Source organism: Protopterus annectens, chromosome 2.part0 (genome assembly GCF_019279795.1).
Source record: "Protopterus annectens isolate FY-2018-M chromosome 2.part0, PAN1.0, whole genome shotgun sequence".
Lineage (NCBI taxonomy): Eukaryota > Metazoa > Chordata > Ceratodontiformes > Protopteridae > Protopterus > Protopterus annectens.
This window is the reverse complement of record NC_056728.1, coordinates 895551939-895577468: the sequence shown is the minus strand read 5'-3', so window position 1 is coordinate 895577468 and position 25530 is coordinate 895551939.

Sequence of the window (25530 nt, the reverse complement as noted above, 5' to 3'; positions counted from 1 at the left end):
GATGCGCCACTTACTGCAAACAGCTTTGTCTATGCTTACCTCTTTTGGATGACTGGACTACCCATGTATCAGACATGACCCAAACAGCCAAAAATAGAAACCAGATGCATTCAATTAATACCAATGTGCATTACACAAACCTGGTAAGTGATGCTGTGCTGTGGCTGACAATGTCAAATTAACAATGAATTCAAATATAGGGGATCTCATGTAACAAATCTTGTGGCAACAGGTGTTAAGTCTAGGACTGGAGTGCAGATGGTTCTGGGCTCTAGTAGAGGGTGTGCAAACTTTTCTTTTACTGTCATGGCATTGCAAATTATGCAAGTAAAGTGCTACATAGACAAGTGCTTCTCAACCTTCTTGTGGCAATAGCTGTAAGTTTAGGATTACTGCACACACGATCCTCAGTTTGAAAATGGCATATTCCACACAATCTTACTCTTGTTCCCACATCACATTATATTTAATTTCACTTATAATACCTGACATGGTTGTGAGGACTGATTCATATTTATACTGATTTATAAACTATTTTATATTGTGTCAGTTATTTACCTGTTTATATGACTAATGTGCATATATTATCAAAAGTATGAATGTGGGTATAATCTGTACGATGCTCATGAAAATATATTTCGGCTATCCCAGTTGCATAACAGAGTTACACAAGTGACTGTATATGAAATAACCTTGGATTTGCATTGCTTGCCACTGTTGCACTCTGCTTATCCTCTCACAAACAGATGCATCCCAGAATACCATGTCGTGCAATGGTAAGCAGGGTGCAGCTTTTTCAAATGTAGCAAAAACTAGACGGTGTGCACTCTTAGTAAGCTCAATAACTGCAACTGGCAGAAAAAAATATCTTTAAAGTTGAATTGGCAGAAAATGCTCATTGAACATTGAGCTTTATCTTTAGGAGACATGGCTGGTGTTGTTGGAGAGGGTGTGCGCTTCTCAGCACAGCGTTGGGGTGTTCAGGAGCCCAAAGATTTTGTTGGGCTCCTAGTTAAGGAGCATGGCTCACACCTTTTGCAGGGTAACTATTCAGGCTCTCAGTATAAGTCTGAAGCCTGGAACAGTGTGGCTAGGGCTTTGACCAGTGCGACTGGTATCCCATGCACTGGAGAACGATGCGGTCATCACTTTGATGATCTCTGTAGGAGGAAAAGGGATACCCTTGATCAGTGGATCAGGGAATGTTGAGCAAGAAACACTTCACAAATGTTTAAGTATAAATTGCACTGACTAATTGTAAAAGTTAAAGCTGAATATAGTCAAGACTGGTATTCATAATGGCATTCTGTTTTTTTTTTTCTTTTTCCACAGCTGCTGAAGAATGGCTCTGAAATGTGAGGTCCTGTGCAGCGTGGCTGGCAAAGATGAGAGAAGCACGTGGTATGTTTGCATAAATATGAAAGGTACTATTATTTGTAGCTTTAACAGTTAAAGACAGCTTAGTTGTTATTTCATATAATTGTATAAAATTGAGCATGCATATCTCAACTGTAAAAGAAAGTATGCATGTATTTGTCTGTAGCATAGCAATTTTTGCTGAATGTTCAGATTTTTGCTTCACTTTTGGTCTGTTTTGCATAGAATTTGTGATTTTCTGGCAAATCAATGAGGATTGAAGTCTCTAAATAATGAGTGTCAAAATGTATGTTAACACAAATCATATTATTCTAGCAACTTTCCATTTTTGTTAAGAGCAATATTTAAAATCTGTCTCTATTTTTGAGCCATTGTCACTCCACTATTTTATGATCTGTCCAGATTTCTTGTGCTAAGAGGTTGACAGGTATGGTCTGTAGCACAAAGCAACAGTTCCACATTCTCAAATACCAGTGAGCATGAATCTATAAAGTGTAAAAGGAAAGTGCACATGCAATAGTCTGTAGTCCAATGAAAAGTACTGTACTGTAGTAGTCAGTGGTTGTGGGTTCAAATACCGCACTTCCCAAATATAAAATGCACTGTTTACATTACTGTTATGTTTTCATAATTATAGAATTTTAAGTCCAGAACTCTATACCTGTGGCTTGAATGTCTTACTGTCAAGTGTAATCAGTATACATGGTACATGCATATGTGTAATCTATGCACGCATGAATGATTGCTGGCTGCAGTCTGATCTGTACTGCAGTGTGTATCTGTTAGGAACATCAAAGTAATAAAGAAATTTATTAGCAGTTGGCAGTGTTAAAAGTAAAAAAATAACAGAATAGAGTGAATTAATTGTAGAAAGCTTTGCATATTCAAAGTCAAAGTTAAAGTCAAAGTAAACTCGTTTGTCATTTAGGACTCACAAGTGCAGCCTAAATGAAATTCTGAGTATCAACTCACCAGAGAGTACATAGGAAGCAAGGATAACAAGAACAGCAATATAATATTTCAATTTAAAAATATATTCAATACAAGACCCACAGAAGGATACATAAATCAATAATAACAGAAAAAACATACAAGTCCCCTCAGACAGTCATAAGAAGAATGCTGTACATAGCAGCATGACAGTGTAGGACTGAACATGTTAAGATTGTCTTCCTTGGTTCATCTGCATCAGACAAACAGCAGGCAATTACACATGAATAAGAAAATATAATGCTACATTAAAGAAAAAAAACAAACAAAAAAAAGATATTGCACACTTTTCAGCTGGGCTACATATTGTGAATGATTACTGACTAAATAATCAGTGGCTGGTATCAGAGTTTATAAGTCTCAACACTGTTGGGTAGAAGATGTTTAAGTAGCTGGTGGTCCTGCAGCGGATACTCTGATATCTATTTCACGAAGACAGTTGTGTAAAGCAGCCGTGTGCAGGGTAAGAGGAGTCACAAATTATTTTGGATGCACATTTAGTGCTTCTTGCTGTGAAGAGATCCTGGATTGATGTCAAGTTTTTGCTCATGATTTTTTCGGCAACTCACACCACTCTCTGTAGCTTCTTTCTTTCTGCTGTTGTACTGTTCCCAAACCAAACTGTGAAGCTACTAGGGGAAAATGCTCTCAAGTAGTCCTCTGTAGAATGGGCGGTGAACAGTAAGTGGGAGTTTTGCTTTCTTGAGCCTTCTGAGAAAGTGGAGATGTTGGTGTGCTTTTTTTATTAACTGTGAAGTTACAAATGTTCTCCTTTTTTCTTCTCACCCCACCCCTTTTCTTCTTCTTTTTTTTATTGTTAATTTTTTAATTTTTTTTATCATGTATAATTTTGTATTTCTTTGTTGTTACTGATGTTTTAATTTATTATTTCTAATTGTGTTTGTATTTTAGTTTTTTATTTATAATTATGTATAATATTGTTTTTCTTTGTTATCTATTTTTTGTTTTTACAGGTTCATAGGTTCATAGATTAGTACTTTATTGATTCACAGGTTCATAGGTTGGTACTAGGCTATCTGCTTGAAGGCATTTATAAGCCTAGACGGAATGTGTTGGCTTTCACTGCCCCCTTAGATTAGTTCCCTGTTATAATGTTATTATTCCATTTATTTGGTTATGTTTTATTATATTACTGCATTTTAATATTTTATTATTTTATTACCACAACACAACAGGGTATGCAGGTCCCACGTGATCCACCTACGTTCACTCTAATGGCTACAGCACCAAGACCCAGCACTTCTGGGCTGCAGTTTGGCCACACACACCCTGCTGACCCTGCAGTACCTGGGCCCTTAGGCACTTCTTCCCCAGAGGATAGGTCTGTAGTCCCCTCTGAGAGCAGTAGTGAAGGGGGTGCATTTAGGATGAGTTGCCAGGTATGGTGCATAGACTTGTGCACTGCACAGTGGGTTCTTGCCTATGCTGGATGGAGACCCTGCTTTCCATTCTGATACAAAGTACCCGTCATAGGTGAAGATGTTGGCTACTGCAGCCACAGATGCAGTGAGGGAGCAGTGATGACATTCCACTGGATGAGGACTAAAGTTACTCTGTTTCCCTGCCTGACATCCATGGGACCTCACTCTCCTCACTCTCACCCTAACTATGGAGCTCACCCACCTCTTGTGTCCTTCACCATCCCTGTCTCTTGTCTTATATGTCTTGTCTGTCAGCAATTGTTTCCTCACCTTGCCAACTTGCCTACCCCAAACATGCCTATGTCCCTTCTCCAACATTCCTCTCTCTCTCTCTCTCTCTCTCTCTCTCTCCTCAAAAAAGGGCACCTGTCCTCCCAAAAAATCATCCCATACATAGCTCTCCATTTTGCACAGGTGTCTACTTGACACACTTAATTCGGTCCAGTTGACTACACAACACAAATATGTTGTTGTCACCTCAGATTCAGCTAAGATTCTGTACATGTGATTAGTTGTTACTGTTGAAGAAATGGATAGATATGGGTCTTTTCTACACCCTTCATGAACATTCCTGCCTACATTTCACTTTGTTTTCCCCCACTTGCTCCTCATTTCACCACTTTCCTGTCTCCTCCATTTCTTTTCTTTAAAGAATCTGTGTGCAATGGTGCATCACTAAGCAATGATAAAATGTACTAGTATCAGTAAATGTATGTAAATGTATTAAACACACTTGTAAAAATGATGCCTGAACCCCATTTCAAACCCAGTACCACCTGTCTCCACCAACAATGCATTAACCCATCCAGCCACAGAGTCTGTTAACCATCACATGTATTTTATACAATCAATATTATTTGTCACATTTTTCGCTATAAAGCATGTATGTGCCATGCTGCACATTGTTCAACATCACTAAGCAATGCTAATAAATGATTAATTAAATAACAGAAATGAGAACAGTTATGAAATGTATCACCTACAGGTGAATTCCAAACCAGTGCTATGTGGACCAAAAAAGGAACTTATTACTATATTAAGTCAATTACTGCATCCAGCCAGAGATTCAGTCAAGTAGCAGGTGTATACAACAGCAGTTAAGTCAGCAATTTTTTATTCAATGTGTAAAATACACCACCTACCCAACCGACTCTGTAGCACCATCTGTTAAATGCAATAATGGTATCTTGTTTTGATTCAGATGGCACTGGGTTCAAATACAGGTGTAGCTATCAGTTTTAAATACTTGTAAGTGTAAATCAAAATTATAAAGTGAAATACTTATGAATCTGTGTTATCAGCTGTTTATGCACTCAGTGGAGTAATAATGATATTTTGGTGCTACATGATAGTGGTTTCAAATACAGGTTTATATAACTGATACCACTGCCTTTTACAGTTGCTTAGCAATGATGTGCATTGTGTACCATTGCACACAGATTCTTTAAAGAAAAGAAATGAGGGAAACAGGAAAGTGGTGAAATGGGGAGCAAGCATGGGGGAAAAAGTAAAAGGAGGGCAGGAATGTGCAGGAAGGGTGTAGGAAAGAACCATAGCTATCCATTTCTTCAACAGTAACAACTGATCATGTGTACAGAATCTTAGCTGAATTTGGACTATCATCTCCAGAGACACAGGTGACAACAACATAATTGTGTTGTGTAGCCAATTGGACCAAATTAAGTGTGTCAAGTAGACATGTATGCAAAATGGAGAGCTATGTATGGGATGATTTTTTTTTGTACAGTTGCCCTTTTTTTGAGGAGAGAGAGGAATGCTGGGGAAGGGACATAGCCATGTCTGAATCTGGGAAGTTGGCAAGTTGAGGAAGCAGTTGCTGACAGGCAAGACATATGAGCCAAGACACAGTGTTGGTGATGGACACAAGAGGTGGGTGAACATCATGGTTGGGGTGAGGGTGGTGAAATCGTGAACACATGGATATCAAGTTGGGTGACAGTGAGAATTGAGTCCTCACTCACTGGACTGTCATCACTGCCACCTCACTGCACCGATGGATGCAGTGTCTGATGTCTGTGTATCCTTGTATTATTCAGTACAATGATGGAGAGGAGTGTCTCCACTTGGTGTAGGTGTGCACGAATTGTGCAGCACACACTCCAATGCACCATACCTGGCAGTTCAGCTCAGGTGAGAAAATTAACCTCTGCCACTGCTCAAAGAGTATACCACAAGGCTATCCTCTGGGGCAGAAGTACCTGAGGGGCCAAGTAACACAGGGCAGCGGGGTGTGTGACTAGGCTCAGCCCAGAAGTGCTGGGCCTTGGTGCTGTAGTTGGTGGAGTGAGCATAGGTGGATCACGTAGAACTTGCCTACCCTGCTGTTCTGTAGTAATACAATTTTAAAAATTAAAAAACAATAATAAAATAAAACATAACAAAAAAAACCCCAAAGAAAATGATAAAATTATAAAAAAATAACAATGAAAAACAATATTATAAATAATAAAAAAAAAACAAATGCAAACACAATTAATAATAAATTAAAAATAGGTAACAACAAAGAAATACAAAATTATACATAATAAAACAACAATTCAGAAAATTAACAATAAAAATAAAAGAAAAGGGGTGTGGTGAGAGGAGAACAAGGAGAACATTACTAACTTCATATGTGACATACGATGAGCATTCATACAATTCTTTGACTCTATTCTGCTCATACCTCTCAACCTCTTAGTGCAAGAAATCTGGATAGAACCTGACAAAATAGGGGACAAAGGCCCAAAATTAGGGTTATATTTTAAATATTACTATTATAAACTTAATAAGTTGCTACAGTAACAGGGTTTGTTTTATCATACATTTTTTGAATGATTTGCAGTCTGAAACTCAAATGTATGTCATTATTTAGTGACTTCAATGTTCAGATAATACCAGTGATTTGTCGATTTGTCAAAAACACAAATATTATGAGGAACAGACCAGAAATATGAACTAAAAATCTGGATAGTTGAGAGTTATAATTCTGCTACCTTTACTTTTACCACTAACAACTTTTAACAAATACTTTTTACACTGTTAAGACAACCAAGCTCATATCAGATGCACAGTCTATTACCAATTGCATCAATCAATCATGGATATGTGCATATTTTGTGCATATGCATGTTCCAGTAATACTGATTACACTTTACAGCAGGCTATTCTTGGCTCTGATTTATAGGTTTGATGTTACATTGCAATATTGATGTAAACTTAACAGTACTGTTTAGTTGGGAAGTGTGGTTTTTGAACCGACAATCTGTGACTAGTCTGTAATACTGGACTGTTGTTTTTGCCAACAGACTAATGCATGTATACTTTTCTTTTACAGTTGACAGATGCATACTCAATGTGATACAAGTGTTTAATTAACAAAAAAGTTGACTTTACTTTTAATGCTACAATAACGGTACTGTTTGGATGTATACATACCACATGCGTCTCACATACATGCCAGTCCTACTTCATAGGTTCACTGATTCAGTGCTTTATCTGTAGGAGCTGTGGAAAAGCAGAACAGAACAGAATACTATTAAGAATACCAATCCTGAACAAATGCAACTTCTAACTCTTACAGATTCTGCCTGTAACAGATACCTACACATCTGTGTAGTGCTGCCAGTCCGACATTCCTCAATCCAGTGATTGAGGTCATCCTTTTCCCCATCCTGAGACATCTGTATTGATTTCTACATATTTTGCAAGTGTGGGAGATACCAGTAGCACTGGTCAAAGCCCGGCCCAAACTATTCCATGCATCTGATTTATAATCTGATCCATGATAGCACTTCTGCAACAGCCAGGACCATACTCATTCACTAGGAGTCCAACAAAATCTTTGGACTCCTGGACACCAAACCTTTGAGCACAAATCTCAAAACCTCTCTGTGAACACCAGCCATGTCTACTACAGATCAAGACCAATCTTCAGTGATGTTTTCTGCCCAATTCCAGTTCTTGTAGATACCGAGAACATGCACTTTTTGATTTTGCAAAATTTGAAAATGGTATATATCACTTAACATCTTGCAAACACAGGCAATGTGTTTGTGTGATGGTAACCAGTACAGAGAAGGTAGCCAATACAGATATGAATTAATAGGTGCATAACTGACATAATATTAGTGTGTCAACCCTCAGGAATATAAATATATAAGATACACTAGGTTAATTGCTATAATTGAGAGTGACTATAATGTGAAGTAGAACATTAAAACAGAACAGAAAATGCAGGATGTGAACCCTGGACCTTATGTATAGCAGTCCTACACTTACAGCTGTTGCCACAAAAAGAGGGAGAAAACACTTGTCTATGTGTAATTCCATTGCTATATACTGCAATGTCACAACAGTAAAATAAAGGCTGCAAACTTTGTAGTAGAACCCAAGACCATCTAGACTTCAGCCCTACACTTAATATCTACAGCCACAGGATAAAGTACATGACCATGTCCTACATTAGTATTAATTGTGAGGTTCATGCTGTTACACACAGTACAACAGCACTTAGCAGGGTTGTGCCAGACACATTAATAGAATGCATCTGATGTCTATTTTTAGATGTCTGAGTCCTGTATGCTACGCTGCTGCTGTGTGGGCAAACCAGCTGAGCATAGTCAAACCCATTTGTGCTTAGCACAGCACCACACAAACAATGGCCCTAAAATTGAGAGAAAAAAAACACATTAAAACAGGCAGAAACAGAAATCATTGTATGACACACACAGTAGAATATGTTAGTATACATGAGATATGCCTACATAGGTCTGAATTCCAAACAACCATACAATGCACATTCAGAACAAGGAATGGGTGCCTTAACCCTGTTTTTCACAAAAACACCTTTATAGCAAACAGTAACACTCATTCAGCTTACAAACAAATTAAACAGAATGTACAGTTATATAAAAACATTACGTTAGTTGTACATTTAGTGAAATGTTCATCTTTGCACATACTGCACTTAATGATTGCATACCCTGTTATGATTCTTGCTTGCAAATATACAGCACTGTCTTACCTTTCTGTGTTCCTTGGTCATTCAGCAGTTATATCACCAGTACTCTAGAACATAGAGTGTGTAAACTATTCCATGTCATTGCACTTACAATGTCAAAGGATATTAAGTGGGAATAATATGATATGCAGTTGTCAACTAATGAATGCCAGGCTGGATGGCACAAACAAGCACAGAATGCTCTTTTGGGGGTGATGGAGCAAAGGTGTGTTCCTGCTATGGCACAAACAAGCATATGTTGCTCTGGTTACCCTGCTTGTTTGGCATCCTGCCTGTTTGATTTAGTGAGAGTTGAGAAGTCAGAAACTGCAATTTTATTTTTACTGTAAAACTTTTCTCTGTAAGGCTTTCCCAGCACAAAAGTAGGGTGAAGTAGGGTTTAGGCTTCAAGGTGGCGGTCAGTGTGCTATGGCTTGTCTACTGCCAAAGCAAGGACATACAGAGCACATCTATGTCTGCCTATAACCACAGCAGCTTTAGGTTCCACCACTGACTCCTCATCGGCCTGTGGCTGTGGTGACCTTGGCATTGTCGGGAGGATGTCTTCCCCTTCTTCTTGCTGATCCTGTTGTGGCTGTTTCCACAAGATTAACTTGGATAAGCATAGCACATACTATGAGCACTGTGGGACATGTCAGTGGGTTGCAATGGAGGCGTTGGCCAGAAGTATGTAGGCACTGGAACTGTGACTGCAGCAGTTCAAACACATGGTCTATGACATTCAGGTTGGACTGTGTGCCTCATTAAGGTGTTCTTTTATGTGTGTGTGTGTGTGTGTGTGTGTGTGTGTGTGTGTGTGTGTGTGTGTGTGTGTGTGTGTATGTGTGTGTGTATATTTCTGATGGGTTTAATCAGCCATGACTACAGTGCAAAGCATGCATCCACCCCTAAATGAGCCTGTGGGATATCCCCTATAGCAGACATCTGGTGCAGTTAGGTGGGGCATATATGGGAGTCATATTAACTGCCAGGGTTGTCAGCACACACATTCAAGATGATTCCCTTATCATTACACATGCCTTGGAAATTGATTGAGTGGTAGACCTTACAGTTAATGTAGAACCTACTCTGTTCCCCAGGTTTTTTGTAATGTGTACATGACTGCGATGTATGTCACACATTACTTCAGGGTAGTACACTACATGGTACAATTGTAGCATTCTTGTGGACCTCTCCTCAGAACTAATGGTAAAATATATGTGCTCTCTGGCATGTTGAAGCATGCATGCATGATTTTTTCTGAAGATTCTGGATACTGATGCCTATGACACACCAAGCATGTCTCCTGTTAGTCTATGAAAGGTACCTGTGGTTAAGATTCTAAGTTCAAAACATACCTTAGTTTCTCCTGCAATGGGTTCCCTGCATTTGTCTCTGGCTCTGAGTCAAGGCAGCCAGAGGTCACACAGTTCCTATACTGCGTCCCTGACCTGCACAGACTTCACTTTCTCTGTCTATGGCTATTGGCAGTAGCATTGGCTTCAGCCTGTAGCACAGAGGAATGTATTAAAGAAGCAGCAGCTACTAACAACTGTGTCTATTTACTTTGTGGCTGTACTCCACTAATTTTGAAATCTGCATAAAAAAACAGCACAGAGTCTACATGGATGCTTTATATCTTGTTAACTAGCTCCACAAGACTGGTTGATTAGCATGCGGTTCATCTGCTTATGCTGTAATTGGAATCTCTGAAGCACAGACTAAGACAGGTGCAATCCATTACTAATGTACTCCATTATAAAAAGGCAAATGTGTAGCTAGCCAAACTGATGTAGATGAAAGTTATTGCATTGTTTAATTCAGTGAGACATTTCTTTGGAAGTATATCTCTAGAGAAGAGTATTGAACTCCATCAGGTAAGTACCCATTTTGTTACCTACATAAAGCACATGCTAGAATGTATTTAAGAATAACTTGCTTTAAATCTGTATGCATTACTTAGCAGTGTAACCACGGCCTGGCCTTATTTATCTAGCCATTTCAGGGGTATAATGGAGAAGAGCTGAAAATATAATGCTGTGTGATAACTATGTACAAATATTTCATAGATAGGTCTTTTGATAGCACTTCTAGCACTTCAAAGTTATTTGGTTAGCACAGTTGGTCCTTAGCCTGTTAATTTGTTTGGGTGGGAAGGATCAAAGATGAGTTCCTGCTATGGCACAAACTGTAATGGACTGTTATTTTGGGTGAGTAACAAATTCTGTTGGCTGACACAGTCGCACCTATGAACAGGTGCAGCACAGAGCCACAGATATGATTACTGCGGCAAGGAGGCATGCTGCTGCAGTGGCACATGATCACCAGATCACTGGTGGTGGGGCTGATGCAGAACCCTCTCTCACTGCCACTGAGGAATTCCTGGTGAACATTGCAATCCAGGACAGCTCCCAGCAATCAGTGACCCAGTATTCTGGATATGGGTGTCACTCCTGTGTCTCAAGAGGAGCTTCCAGATATGCTTTATAAGATCATCATTAGAAAACTTTGGCATTCTGAAATATTTTCAGCAGTTTCCATGTCTGTGTCAGTTGTTTTTTGGGTGGGGGAATTTAAGATTGCTACAGTTATAAGCTTATTTTGAAGTTGTCAGCCACATACTTGTTGACATTTGAGTTACTGCAGATATAGATGAGTAAATGTATTATGCCCTGTTTTACTGGTAAATGTGGTGCTGTTGCCATTACCTCTTCCTGTACTTTATTTTAGGACCATCAGGAATGCAGAGACATAGGCCTCCTGCAGTTGGTAAGCATAATACATTTATGTCAGTACTGTAGATAAATTCCAAGATATCTTATAATGTGTCCTCTCAGGCCTGCTGTATGCATTGCTGTACTATCTGTAAGTTGCAGCAGTGCAAATTGATTAGCATATTTTGCAGCATAGTAGTGCAGGTATTAATGTATTCCTGTGTTTCTTCCTTTTATCACAGGTGATCATGGAAGTGGTTATGTGGCCCCTGCACCACCTGATGTCAGTGTCTCATCAGACTATGATGATGATGGTGGCCAAACTGAGGCACAACTGGGGGGGGGGGGTGCAGAGGCTGTATCTGACACACAGGTTGACACCCAGTGAACTCCCCCCCCCCATTTTCCCTGTACACAGCCAGTATGTCTACGCATCCCACTCCACTGAGACCAGATATGGAACAGGTGGAGGGTGAGGACATTGACCAGGGAAGTGTGGCTACTGTGACTTCAGGGTCTACTGACTCTGGCTGTAGAAAACTGTTAGCGAGGTGCTATGCAGGAGGCTTGATAGAAGTGTCTCTCCAGCATGTCCTATATGTGTCAATTTACATGGAGGGCCCTGGAACAGGTAACTGTAGTCCCATATGATGTGTACAGGCAACATTTCTATCACAACTGGGTCAGAGACAGCCCTGTAAGCCATACATAAGTCACATTGAAGCAGTCTACATCATAATGGGTAGAGTGACAGCTACTTCAGTTTGTCCATATAAGACACATGTTTGGCACCCTAATTTGTATAACTTAGAAATCTCTGAGGTCTGTCAGGTTTTTGCAGGTGTCTTACACTACATAGCAATGGGAACATTATATTCAAGAATAGGCCTGAGGGGAGATGACTATAAGAGATTTAAAACTTTAATGTGATACTGCTGCAATGACTTAGCTAATCTGATGGGAGTTGTAGAAAACCTTCCTTGCCACAGTAGACACACATTGCAGTCTACTCGTGTTCCCAGGTCTATCAATACAGAATTGATTAGGGTATTCAGGGTTATGTCATAATAAGCTGGAACATTGTTAATACCAAAGGAAATGATGATGCATTTATTTGAAGTTCATTGAATAGCACAAATTTGTCATCAGTCTTTAGTCAGTGTAAGCCCCTTTTGAACAGTCCTCACATGGTTAGAGGATTCAACGATAGTACCTAATCTGCATTCAACCACAAACTTGACTAGCCAGAGACACTCTGTTGTGGTTTGGACTTCTGAAAGGTATACAGCAAACATTAAAGGTCACAGCACTGACAGTTGGGGTTACCCATGGGAGATGGTTCGGCTGCTAGAGGTGAACTCTCCCACTTTGAATGATTGTTGTTTTTTTAAACACATTTATTGAATTATCGCTTGTGACAGACAAATTTACAGTTATACAACAGTAATCAAACTATACTAAATGAACATATAACGTAAGCAACATTACATGAATTATTCAATTCCTGCCCCTTTTCTTTAAGCAAGAAACAGCTTTATTAAACCATCACTTAAAACATAAGCAATCATACATTTATATAAATGAAAACAAACCACACCGACACAATCCTAGTTGCAAACATTTTATATCACAAACCTTACTGACACACTCTGAGTTGCAAACATTATACATCATTTATAATCTACCCAGTCATTTTCAGTCAAACATTACATAGCTTATTTAAGTCCTGCTTATTTTTAAACCTCATTCCTACCCTGTATTTATTGTTCCCACAATTCCCATTTTTCCTATGTAGTTTGCTCCTACCCTTTTCTAAATATCTAAATTTCAGTTGTTTTATCACTGTTACTATATTCAATCCTTCTAATATAGTTGGTTTAGATTTTGATTTCCATTTTCTAGTAATTGCTTTTTTTGGCAGCCACAATAATTAGACACAGCAAGGCCTTACCATGTCTATGCAATTTCTATTCTGTTTCACAGCTCAGAAAAATCATCTCCATCATCACACCAATTTTCCAACCCAGCATCTCTGACAGTGCATCCCACAGGGAATACTTAAAGACTGCCAACCCACCGTGCTCCCAGAAAATATGTTCCCAATTACCTCTTTCTTCCCCATTACACCTCCAACAGTTGTCTACCCGAGGAAACATTCTCTCGGGTCTACTTGTTGGTCTGTGAGCCAGTTTGCAACCCACCTGGCAATATAGGAGTTGATATTCATCTAGGTTAGTTTTTCACTGATGTACAAATGTGGGATTGAGTGGAAGCCTTTGGCCAAGTCAAGATAGACAAAGTCAAAGTTCTGCACACATGCTATGTCTCTGGTCACTTTATTGAATACAACCAGGTTTAGCATGCACAGCCTACCCTTGAGAAAACCAAGGTGGAACAGATGTAGTGTTTGGGTTTCAACTCTGTCCTTGTATCTGACATCTAAGAAAGTCTATTCTATTGTCTTACAGTTGAGGTTGGCTAAACTTAAAGGGCTATAAGTACATGTGTATGTTGCTGATCCACCTTTGTGTAGAGGAAATTGGTTGCTGATTTAAAATCTGTGTGGATAAAGGCAGTACTCAGCCTGTGATTGAATATGGTGCCTAGTGCAGTAGTTCACTGATTTAGAACATTAAGAACACATGCTGGAATCGCATCTGGTACCAAGGAGACTGTGTTCTCAGTCATGAAGAGAGCAGTGATTACTTGTTCTTTGTAAATGCAGGTTGGAGGTGATGTTGAATATATGTTTTGTGGTGATGGGGGTGTGTGGGGGAATTAATTTTTAGCTAAGCCTGTCTGCTAGCAGGTTTTTAATTTACACTGGGTCAGTGTGTGCAATACCATCCACAATCAGTTCATCACACATGTGAGTTAAACCTTTGAGGCTGCAGATGTAGCAGAAAAAAGTCTTATGGTTACCCTTGGTTATGCTTTGTACATATTTCCCATAGCTGCTCTGTGAGGATTTTACAAGCAGTCTTATTTACTTGTTTAGGCTGTGGAGGGTCATCTTCCAGTTCAGGATTCCCCACTTTTGTATTTGTAGACATCATCTTTGTTCGCTTACTGTATAATCAAATAATGTCAGACATCCATTGGTATGGTTTGTATTTTCATGAAGATCTTTCTTTGATCATATCAGATGCATCTGTGTTTATATATTTGTATAGATGTTTATACAGGGCATCAGGGTATAACTTACGATAGCTGTCAATGTCCTCTGTGGAAACTGGAGTTTGGAAGTAGAATATACCATCCCTTAGGAAGGTGTAGTTCAGATGCATTTTCAGCTGACTTCACATTTTTGTAATTCTGTACCTATTGCTAATTCTAAAAAGATGGCTTTATGGTTGGATTTAAACAGTGCAGGTCCTACACATGAGACATTGGATTGGTCAATGCTATTTGTGAGGACCATCTCTAGAGTATTACAGACCCTTGTGAGGTGGTGCAGTCTTTCTTCTATGGCATATCAGTTACCAAAGCCCAGTAAGTATTGTGCAAATGATTTTGAACTCCTATAAGCTTCACAATCAATGAAAGTGTAGCTGAAATCATCCCTGAGCAGTGAGCTTTCTTGTTCATGGAAGTGGACATACAACTGGTGATAACATGAAGGGGTTTCTTAGCCACAGTGAATTGGGCTTACATTAACTCCATATACTTATGTTGTGTAACCAGTCAAGATGCAGGATTATCTGCAGTGAAAATACATACTCCACCAGCTGTGGGTCACACAACTTCAATTTGTAGTCTGAATGTGTGGAAGGCATTGTAGCCTTGCAAGGTTGGGTTACTTACTGCGTCCTTGAACCAGGTTTCTGTGACTGCACAGATGTCAACAACTTCCAGTGAGAAGAGTGCTTACAGAGAGTGCAGATTCTGTTAACTCCTACAATTTAGTAGTATGGCCGTTATTTTGCTGGAGTTGTATATTTTCATGTATTGAATTCAGTTTTTGTGACCTTGCCTAATAAAGACATATTATGGTGGAGGTAAGTGCCTAAGCCAGCAAAAAAAAAAAGCCTAGAGGTGTCAGGTGAAGTCCATGTCTTACAAAGCAGCATGGTCTATCCACAATCTCATTCCACACTGGCAGGAACTGTAGCCAGATGTAACTAAATTCAGAAAATCATTTGTTCTTTATATTGCTGTATCATCCTAAGTGAGCTTATAATGATGATGGTCAAAGATAGGGCCATATATGCCTAGGACACGTATTTAGAGAGCTCAGTCATGTCTGTCTCCATGTATTCCCTAGAGGTATATCTCAACTTGTTCATACCAGCACCAGCTATGATGGATTAATAGTGGGACTTGTTGTGGAGAGACTTGTTTGCATGTGTGATGTGACAACTACTTGTGCCACACAGCTGACCGTAAATTTCTCCTTTTTTAATCTGGTGAGTTGTGTGTGTGTGTGTATGGCTCACTATACAATCAACTATAAGGACAACCTTTGGAATGGAAAACTATTGCCTTAAGCACTTCCTGGGTGAGACAGTGGTGATACTTTATTATGTGTATTGTGTGCCTTAGGTATAATGTTGGGATAGAATACATATGTTTTGGATGTCTCTGCTGTTTAGGTAGATTTCAGGAGAGTACCTTCACCCATGATGATACTTCACTGATGTTGAAGTACAGGCCTGTCACTGAATATGAGGTATGATCTGCACTGAGTAAAAAAAAACAAAAAAAAAACATGTCAACTAGGTTAGCAGAAGAAAAATAGGGAAAATGACTGGTTGTAATGTGAGGTGTGACCCAGGTATCTGTATAGAGAATGATAAAAGGATGGGAGTATATGATATGGTGCTATTTTAGGGGATTAAACTATGGAGTATACAGTAGGAGGCAATCTAAAGTAGGATATATAGTTCTATTGTGGATGGGTAAGATGTGACATAACTGCTTGTTTAACTGAATGTCTCACACCTATGTTGAGCTGTTGAAGATCTGCTTTGCTACATAGCAGTGGCCATTTGTAATGGAAAATAAGAGTATTGTTTTTTTCTGCATGTATAACCTCAAATAGTTAAGCTCCCTGCACGCAAACAAGAGCAGAGTAGCTAAGACAATGAAATACTGTTAAAGCTCAAACTGTGACCTGTGACAGTTACCTTCAAATCTATAGTCTTAGTGTATACTCCAGTCACAAGTGCATGGGGAGGGGTCTCACAAAGCAAGTGTCATGATGTTTATTCTTCAGTAGTCAAACAGAACTGGATTCATCCAGTGTGAATCCAAAGTAGAGTGCGGCCAACACAACTGTATCAGAATAAAAGCAGGAAATGCTAATTTGTTTGTTTATAACATTACATAGACAACAGAGTCAAAAGCAGCACAATATTTTCCAAATTTAATCATAGCAAAAAAAAAAAATACTTTTTCTTACATAAGTAAAAGCAGCAGCAGCTGGACATACCTCAGGGCTTTTGCTTCATAACAGTGCCCAAAATAATGGTGTGGTGAATATGCATTGAACAGTGTTCCATAGGCTGCTGTAAAATACTCTCTGTGTAATGTCCAGTAATAGTTCACACTCACACCACCTACCCTCACAGTTGACTGCAGTGAGAATAGAACCCATACCTATCTAAGTACATAGATTACAGAAGACAGTACTTAACACACACATGCCATAGCACAAGTCTGATTGTAACAGGACGTCAAGTGATCTTATAGTAGGTGACACCAGCAGGCCATGTGGGAGGCAAGAGGTTTTAAGCCTGCATGAAATGGATGTTTGTGCAAGTACAAAAATACTACAAAACCATGCCACTGTACAAGGCAGTTTGAGATACACACTTCCATTATTTTGTATGGACACACAAATAGTTGACTGCAGTAAGAATAGAACCCCTACCTATCTAAGGTACACAGACAATAGAACACAATATTTAACACATGCACAACAGCACAAGTCTGGTTTTAACAGGACTGCAGGTGATCTTACAGCAGATGATATCAGCAGGCCATGTGGGAAACAAAAGGTTGGAGGCCTACATGAAATGGATGTTTTGCAAGCACCAAAACACTAGAAAAGTATGACATTGGAGAAGTCAGTTTAAGATACACACTTTCACTCTTCTTTATGGACAAACTCACAGTCTACTTCAGTGAGAACCGAACTACTACATATCTAAGTGCACAGACTACTGAACACAGATATTAAAGCACGCACCATACCACAAGTATGATTTATATAACACTGCAGGTGAACTTATATTAGTTGGCATCAGCAAGCCATATGGGGAAACACAGCTTCAGGAGGCCTGCATAGGCATGTAGCTTCTGAGTGTCTTTTGAGAGTAGTAGCTTAACAGCAGTATACTCTTTAGAAGCCTAGCTGTGTAACAACACAAGTACCCTTGCTGAGCATATTTGGCTGTTTGAGTTTGGCAGAGTGAGCCTGTGAGCACCATCAAATGGCCCTGTCCATGAAGGAGCATACAACATTATGTATTACACTTTGTATTGTGGTTGATATATGTATTGAGAAAGTAAGGAGACCTCAGGGTGGTACTGATTTTTGGTGTGGTTGGTGGTGGGGAAACAAATGGTTGGATTGTAAATATATGGACATATAGCTATATTATGCCCTTAATTTGCAATGTTTCTACATGTAGTTTCCACATATAGTTTTATATAGTACAATAAGTATATATATATATATATATATATATATATATATATATATATATATATACTTAATAACGCAAGAAGCATCAGATTTGCTTGATGGTTAACTGAGTGTACACGCATGCAAGATAAACCTGTTTGCACGTATGTAAGCAGTGCAGAAACACAAGCTGCACTGCCAATGTCTGAGATGTACTATTATGTAATATATACCTGCTACTATAGCCCAGTCCTAACTGTACTCCAAGTCGGGATTTCCCAATCATTAAGAGCAGTAATTGAAAGTATCTACATTTTGTTGTTGGCAGTCTGCTTCAACATAATCATATCTTGCCCTGTTTCTGCAATGCTGTGCTTTGCACAAACTAGATAAACTTTCTCAAAAATGTTTTCTAGATGTGGCATATCATGCAAATGTGGAATTAAAAGAAGACAAACAGGATAAATATTAAAAGTAAGGGACACATAACCAAAGTATGTAAAAGCACATTACCAAATTGATAGTACACATCCCACAATTCTGCATATGTCAGGATTCGAACCCTCACAACAGAATAGCTTCAGAAATCAGGATAGCTGCCTTAGTCCTGCTTGCCACAGAAGCAGCTTGCCAGCACAGAAATGGGGTCATTCATCACACAATCAACTCCATTAGAATGCACACTATTATCAAAACATGGACTGCATTTTGTACATGTAATTCTCTGCATTATATTTAGACAGAACAATTAGTAGTTACACAACCTGTCATAATTATGGTTACAAATGTACATCTCTGTCTTACATGTCTGTGTTTGTTGGTAATTCATCAGCTACCTAACACCTGCTATGTGTAAGTCAGTCTATATAATTGTCCTTACAATGTGAGAGGATATTAACTGTGGCAAAAACACGCATATACTGTTGTGTTGGGGTAGCATAGCTGAGTTACTGTTATGGCAGGAACAAGAGTACACTCCTCTTTTGGGTGTGAGGGAACAAAGTGCAGTTACTGTTATGACACAGAAGTCTGAAGTCATAAACTACAACATGTATCCTCACTTTCTAACTTCTCTCTTGAATGATTTACCAGTACAAATGTATGGATCTAAACTGAGACTATGCCATGAACATCATGAGTAGGAGAAAGGTATTATGTCCCTAGGTGGCCAGTGAATGTGCTATGCATTGTCCCTTAGCCAAAGCAAGGGCATACTGAGCACACCTACATCTGCCTACAGGGACAGTAGCTTGTGGTTTCTCCTCTGAGTCCATCTGACTGTGGCTGTGGTGACCTAGGTGTTGGTGGGAGGCTGTGTGCCCCTTCCCCTTGCTAATCCTACTGCAGCTGTTTCCACATGATCAGATTGTGGAGCATAGTAGATACTATGAATATCTGTGCACATGTGGATGGATTATACTGCAAGGCTCCAAGAGATATATCTAGGCACTGGAACCATAACTTCAGCAGCCCAAACACATGCTCTGTGATGTTTCTACTCTGAGCATGCGGCTCATTATGGCATTCTTCCTTGGGAGTGTGTGCACTTCTGATGGGTGTCATCATCCACTGTTCCAGGGTGTAGCCAGAACCCCTAGTAAATGGCCCTGTAGGATGTCCCCCCTAGCAAACATTTGATATAGCTGTGATGTGTGCCAGATATGAGAGTCTTGATAGCTGCCAGGGTTGACAGAACACACACATTCAAGATAATTCCCTGGGCATTACACATGACTTGGCAGTTGATGGAGTGGTATCCCTTGCAGTTAATGTAGATTCTACCCTGCTCACCATGTGGTCCCTTGATGTGTACATGAGTGCAATCTATGGCACCCAGTACTTCAGGGTAGTGCACTATATGGTAGAAGTGTCACATTTTGCTGGCTTTCTACTCAGAACAAGGGGCAAAATATTTATGCTCACTGGCATGCATCAGCATAGCATCCAGGAACTGGTGGAGGATCCTGGATGCTGATGCCTGTGACACACCCATCATGTCCCCAGTTAGTCTTTGAAAAGTACCCGTAGCTAATATTCTAAGGACTACACATACCTTAGTTTCTACTGGGATGGGCACCCTTCAAATGGCTCTGGTTCTGAGTTGAGGGTGGCAGAGCTCAGAGAGTTATTGTAATGTGTCCCTGTCCATCCTGTAGCATTCTACAATCTCCAGCTCATGTAGAACCTAAGTAACCCTGGGCCTCAACACTCTTCTCCTCCTCGGCCAAGGCCTATTTTCACCAACACCAGCAGCATTGGCTTCAGCCTGTAGCACATACAGATGTAGAATAGCTGCAGCAGCCCCTAGAATTATCTCAGTTAAAATTTTCTTGTCTCTACTCCAATGGTATTGAAGTATTGAAGGAAAACAAGAATGCAGGCTACATGGATACTTTATACATTTGTTGAATAGGTCCACCATGTGGGATTGACTAATTAACATACAATTCTCCTGCTTAGGCTGTAATCAGCATGAAAGTAACACACCTATTGAGTGCTCAGTAGTGCACTGTACTCATCTTCACACAGCTCCGTGCACCGTTGCATAAATAAGGTAAGCATAAGCAAAATTAATATTTGTGTTTCTGTTTTCCTGATATCGTGCAAACATGGACCATAAAAAGTGAAAAGAAAAGGTTGCGCATCCTATACTCAAACAAAGGACCATCAAGACTATAGCCCTATACATACACATGCTGTCATAGGAATAGTTACATAATAAGCACACTAAGACCTGCCTTTCATTACTCCATTTTGTGTGGGTGTACTAAGCGCACCATTTTGCAAACATGGTAAGAAAAAAATTGCAACTTGACACCCCCCATGTTATCACTCACTGTTGGCATTCATTGGAAACAAAAATACTGTGGAAGTGCCTACATGAAGTGAACATCCCTACATGGTTACTCTTTTTTGTGATTCAACAAATCTACTGAGTTTTGAGCTCATTAACATTTTCACCATGCTAACAGCCTGGAATTTATACAGTTATTAACCATGTAAGTAGGGAAACTACACGGGAGCACAAAGTTGTAAACTCAAAGTAGGGTATTACTTAACCTATATATGTGATACATACTACAATCAACGGTACAGCTATGTAAAGGCAGTTAAAATACATTTTTTTGGGGGTGACTAATTTTCAGGCATTCATAGTGTGTACTTAGGGCATAATATGTGTGCTGTTACCTGTTAGGTTCAGTTCTGTACATATTTAACAGCTTTTAGTTACTCTTGCTTTGGTGTAGACTCCTGTAATCAGAAATGTTCTGACAATAAGGCCAATATGAACACAGTCTACATGGTTTGATTACAGGTTGTTGGATTGCTCCACCATGTTGGTTTCCTTCATTAGCATAAAATTCAGCTACTTTTGTTGAAATTTGCATGCCACGATACACGGTGTTTACTGAATCTAAAACTTGCTGCGGCTGTGTATGCATCACGACACGCACACAGTAAAAATTATTTTGTAAGCTTTATTGAATTCCCACCAGTGTAAGAGATACTTTTAAGTTAGAAAAAGTCAGTGGCACATTACTAGCACAGCTGCATTTCATATACATTTATCCACATAGCTCACTATCCAAAATTTGGTACTCATATTTGATCATCTCTGTGTGCAAATGTATTTGTATCTTGAATGTGTGCATTTGTGTGAATGCAAGAGTATTTGTGTCTGATTTATGCACAAGATCACTTGCTGGCCTAGTTATAAGCCACTGCAAGATCATTAACAGTGGGTTGTAGAGTATTTATTTTTTCTCACTATTGTGCTATCTCAGAGTTAGTTTAATTAGGTGGTGCAGGATGGGGCTTGTTTTATTTTTTTTATTTCTTTTTGTGTTTAGATGAAATGGTTTTGATAAATTGGAACACACTGAATTAGTGAAATTGACATTTCAATATATACCCTATATATATATATATATATATATATATATATATATATATATATATATATATATATATATATATATACATACACACATGCATGGGGCTACTTCACATGATCGAAGTTTCAAAACATCGAACAGCATATGGCCGAGGACCATATGATCGAAGTTTTGAAGCTTTGAACATGTAATAAAAAAAGAAAAACAAAAAAAATTCTGTTACCACCATCACACCCCCTGCTAATTAAATATACCAATTCTGAGATCACACTACAGTGAGGAAAATGGCAAAATTCCCATTCTGCGCTGAATGGTGTTCTCCATTCAGTACGTTTGAAGGTTCAGAATTTGGATCATATGGTCCTCGGCTATATGATGTTTGAAATTTTGAAACTTTGATCATCTGAAGGAGACCCATATATCTATATATCTATAATGTTCACTTCTAAATCCTGAAAGCCCAAAATCCTAAAACCCAAAATCCTGAGACCAAAATTTTGAAAGTTCAAAATACTGAAAACTCAAAATACTGAATCTGATAATACTGAAAACACACAGGATACCAACACTTACTATATTCCAACATAAGTACATACAGAAACATATTACCCTTCAACTATAAGCAGCAGGGGCAATCCCCCTGCACCTCCCATGTGAGGAGCTGCACCTCCCACACACACTGCTACTTAAATATATCAACTCTGAGATTGCACTTCACTACGCTAAGTACATATGTATTGTTAAGATTCAAAACACAAAAAAAGTTTTTTTATTTGTGCTAAAAATATAGAATGCACAAATGACTGAATGTACACATGTGAAAATCTAATAATGTTGAATTAAAGTTTTATATAGTGTTGGTAAGTAAGAGTGTGTGGAAAAATAAATGAGAGAGTGCTCATTGGTTAGGATTATACTAAGAGTTGGGACAGGAGATAGATTTAGTGTCACACAAGTTAAGTGTTGTGTGTATTCTATGTCATTTTGTTTGTATAGTGGTACTGTTAAGGAAAGGGATTTTAGTAATGTAATGTGTTTGTTTGAGGTAAAGTACAGGGGTAGGTTAGAATTAGGGTTAGCAAACATGGGTAAGGTGGTGCTCACTTTTCCTATTAGTGCACAGTCTTTATTTTGAATTTCCACTCTGCCATCCAACGAGAAGCTTCAGTTAACATTCACTAATCCACCCTGAAGTGCCACAGCTCAGTCAAAATGGAAAAAAAAAACTAAAGTAACATAACAGTTTACCAGAAATAGTAGTTTGTATGGAGTTCCATGTTTGGCCATCTAATCAAATGAGCTGTGTGATCTTCTAAAACCTCATCAGTCAGTGCTGCTGACTGCTCTGTTGAATGTCATATTGACTTCTTAGTCTAGTTTCTCTAAAGATAACATAATTAATCCCTGTAATTTTACACCTTCTTCAAATAATTGCCTATCACTTAAACTACAATCACTGTGGGAGGTGCAACAGGGAGAAAGAAGGAGAGGCCATTCTAGACTTCTGTCTGACACATGGCATGATAGTAGCTGTGATGAAATGAGGTACTGTCAGCTATGCCAGGATAAATAAGTCAGTGGATGTGTAACATATGCCAACATAGCTAGATGGAGTTTTGTAAAGACTTATATGTCATTTGTATATCAGGCGGATTTGTACAGATTCTTGTGTTGAAAAATGTATTTGTAAAACTGCTTGTGTTAAAAATGAACCAACAGTGGGTCCTGCTGGTCAGAAAAGAAATACACCTGTATGTCAGACTGTATTGTAACAGTTGAAATGAATATATTGTAATAGAGGATACGGGAAGATAAGAGGTTATTCTAAGTCCAGCTAACTTTGAAAAATAGTCTGAAATTAAATTACTTGTTTTAGGCCATAAAGATTGCATCTTACAGTTCTGACTGCAGCCAGAGACAAAATATCTGTGAAAAATGAGGAATAAGAATCGTACCCTTAGGGGTGAACTAATTGCTAATCTGGAAGGGTGGAGGTTTCTGAGATGTTTTTATAGCTTGAGGATGCTATAACACATCTTAGCAAAGCTGTGTGTGTGTGTGTGTGTGTGTGTGTGTGTGTGTGTGTGTGTGTGTGTGTGTGTGTGTGTGTGTGTGAAAATTAAATCTCAAAGAGTGTGTGTGCCAGCTACTTGGAGCAGGGAGAGAGAGCACTGGTTTCACAGAGAGGGTGGTGGAGGAGGTGGCTTGGAACACTCAACTGAGGACTCATCTCTACAGCTGTGTCAGTGGGGAGTCTTATACAGGGCCTGGATAGAGAGAGGGAAACCCAGCCCTAGGACTGAGTGTGCTCCCTGTCTGCTCTTAAGGAAAACAGTGTTTGGTGCAGAGAGCGGTATTTGGAAATACAGTGTATCTACTTTTTTTCCACATGCACATTCCCCCTTGTGGTGTCCATGGTGAGGATTGAGGCCCCTTAATTACTGGCCCAGAGGAGGGACCTCACAGTAGACAACACATGGTTCAAAAAGAGAGACAGTCAGAAGATGACACACAAGAGTGGCCAACATGCAACTCAGGTTAACATTCTGCAATGAAAAGGCACTGCGGTAGAATTAGCAATTGAAAGGTTATCTGTGGTAAAACAGTTGGTCCACAGCATAAACTACTGGTTGCCACAATCAACTGCAAGCAGTGGTCTGAAAAGACTCTAAGGTCAACAGAGACCAAGCTGGAGACCTGGAAGTTGACTGTAGAGAAAGAACAACAAGTCATGGAATTACTCAGGGCTCTAGTACCTCAAAAAATAGGAAATAGGTGGTTGAAGAAGAAGGGTAGTACCTCAAAACAGCATGTGAGAGGACTGCAGAACAGATATGCAGCAGAGACAGGTATGGAAATAAGGCACATAAAGAAAGCTGATGGTGGAATGCAGGAAAAAATGGGAGATAGAAAAGATGGGCCAGGCTAGGAAGGAATACTAGTTGGCTAACAAACAGGCTAAGAAAGGAGTTGCAAAAGCAAAGAATAAGGCAACAGAGGCACTCTGACATCTTTGGGAAAGTGAGTCAGTAGATGGTGCAAAGAAACTATATCAAGTCACAAGGCAAAAACAGAAAGATACAGAAGATAGGCATCCTTGATAAGGGATGCCAGCAAAAAGCTGCTCACCAATCCACAGGATATTAAAGCCAGATGGAAGGAGCAATTCCAGCAGCTTCTAATGAAGAAAACCCTACTGCCCCAGATAAAACTTGTGATGAGAGAAGAGGAAGACCCTAACATAGCAGAAATAAGAACAGCATTAAGGAAAGGAAAATCAGGGAGAGCAGCAGGCTGAGATGAGGTCACATCAGGTTTGATAAAGATGCTAGGAGCGATAGGGGAGAAAAACACCTGAGGGAACTCATAACAATGTAAAGATAAAGGTGTAGCCAGATGACTGGGAAGAAGCATACCTGTGCCATTGTGTTCAAGAACAAAGGGGATATCCACATCTGTGGGCAGTACAGTTATCAAATTC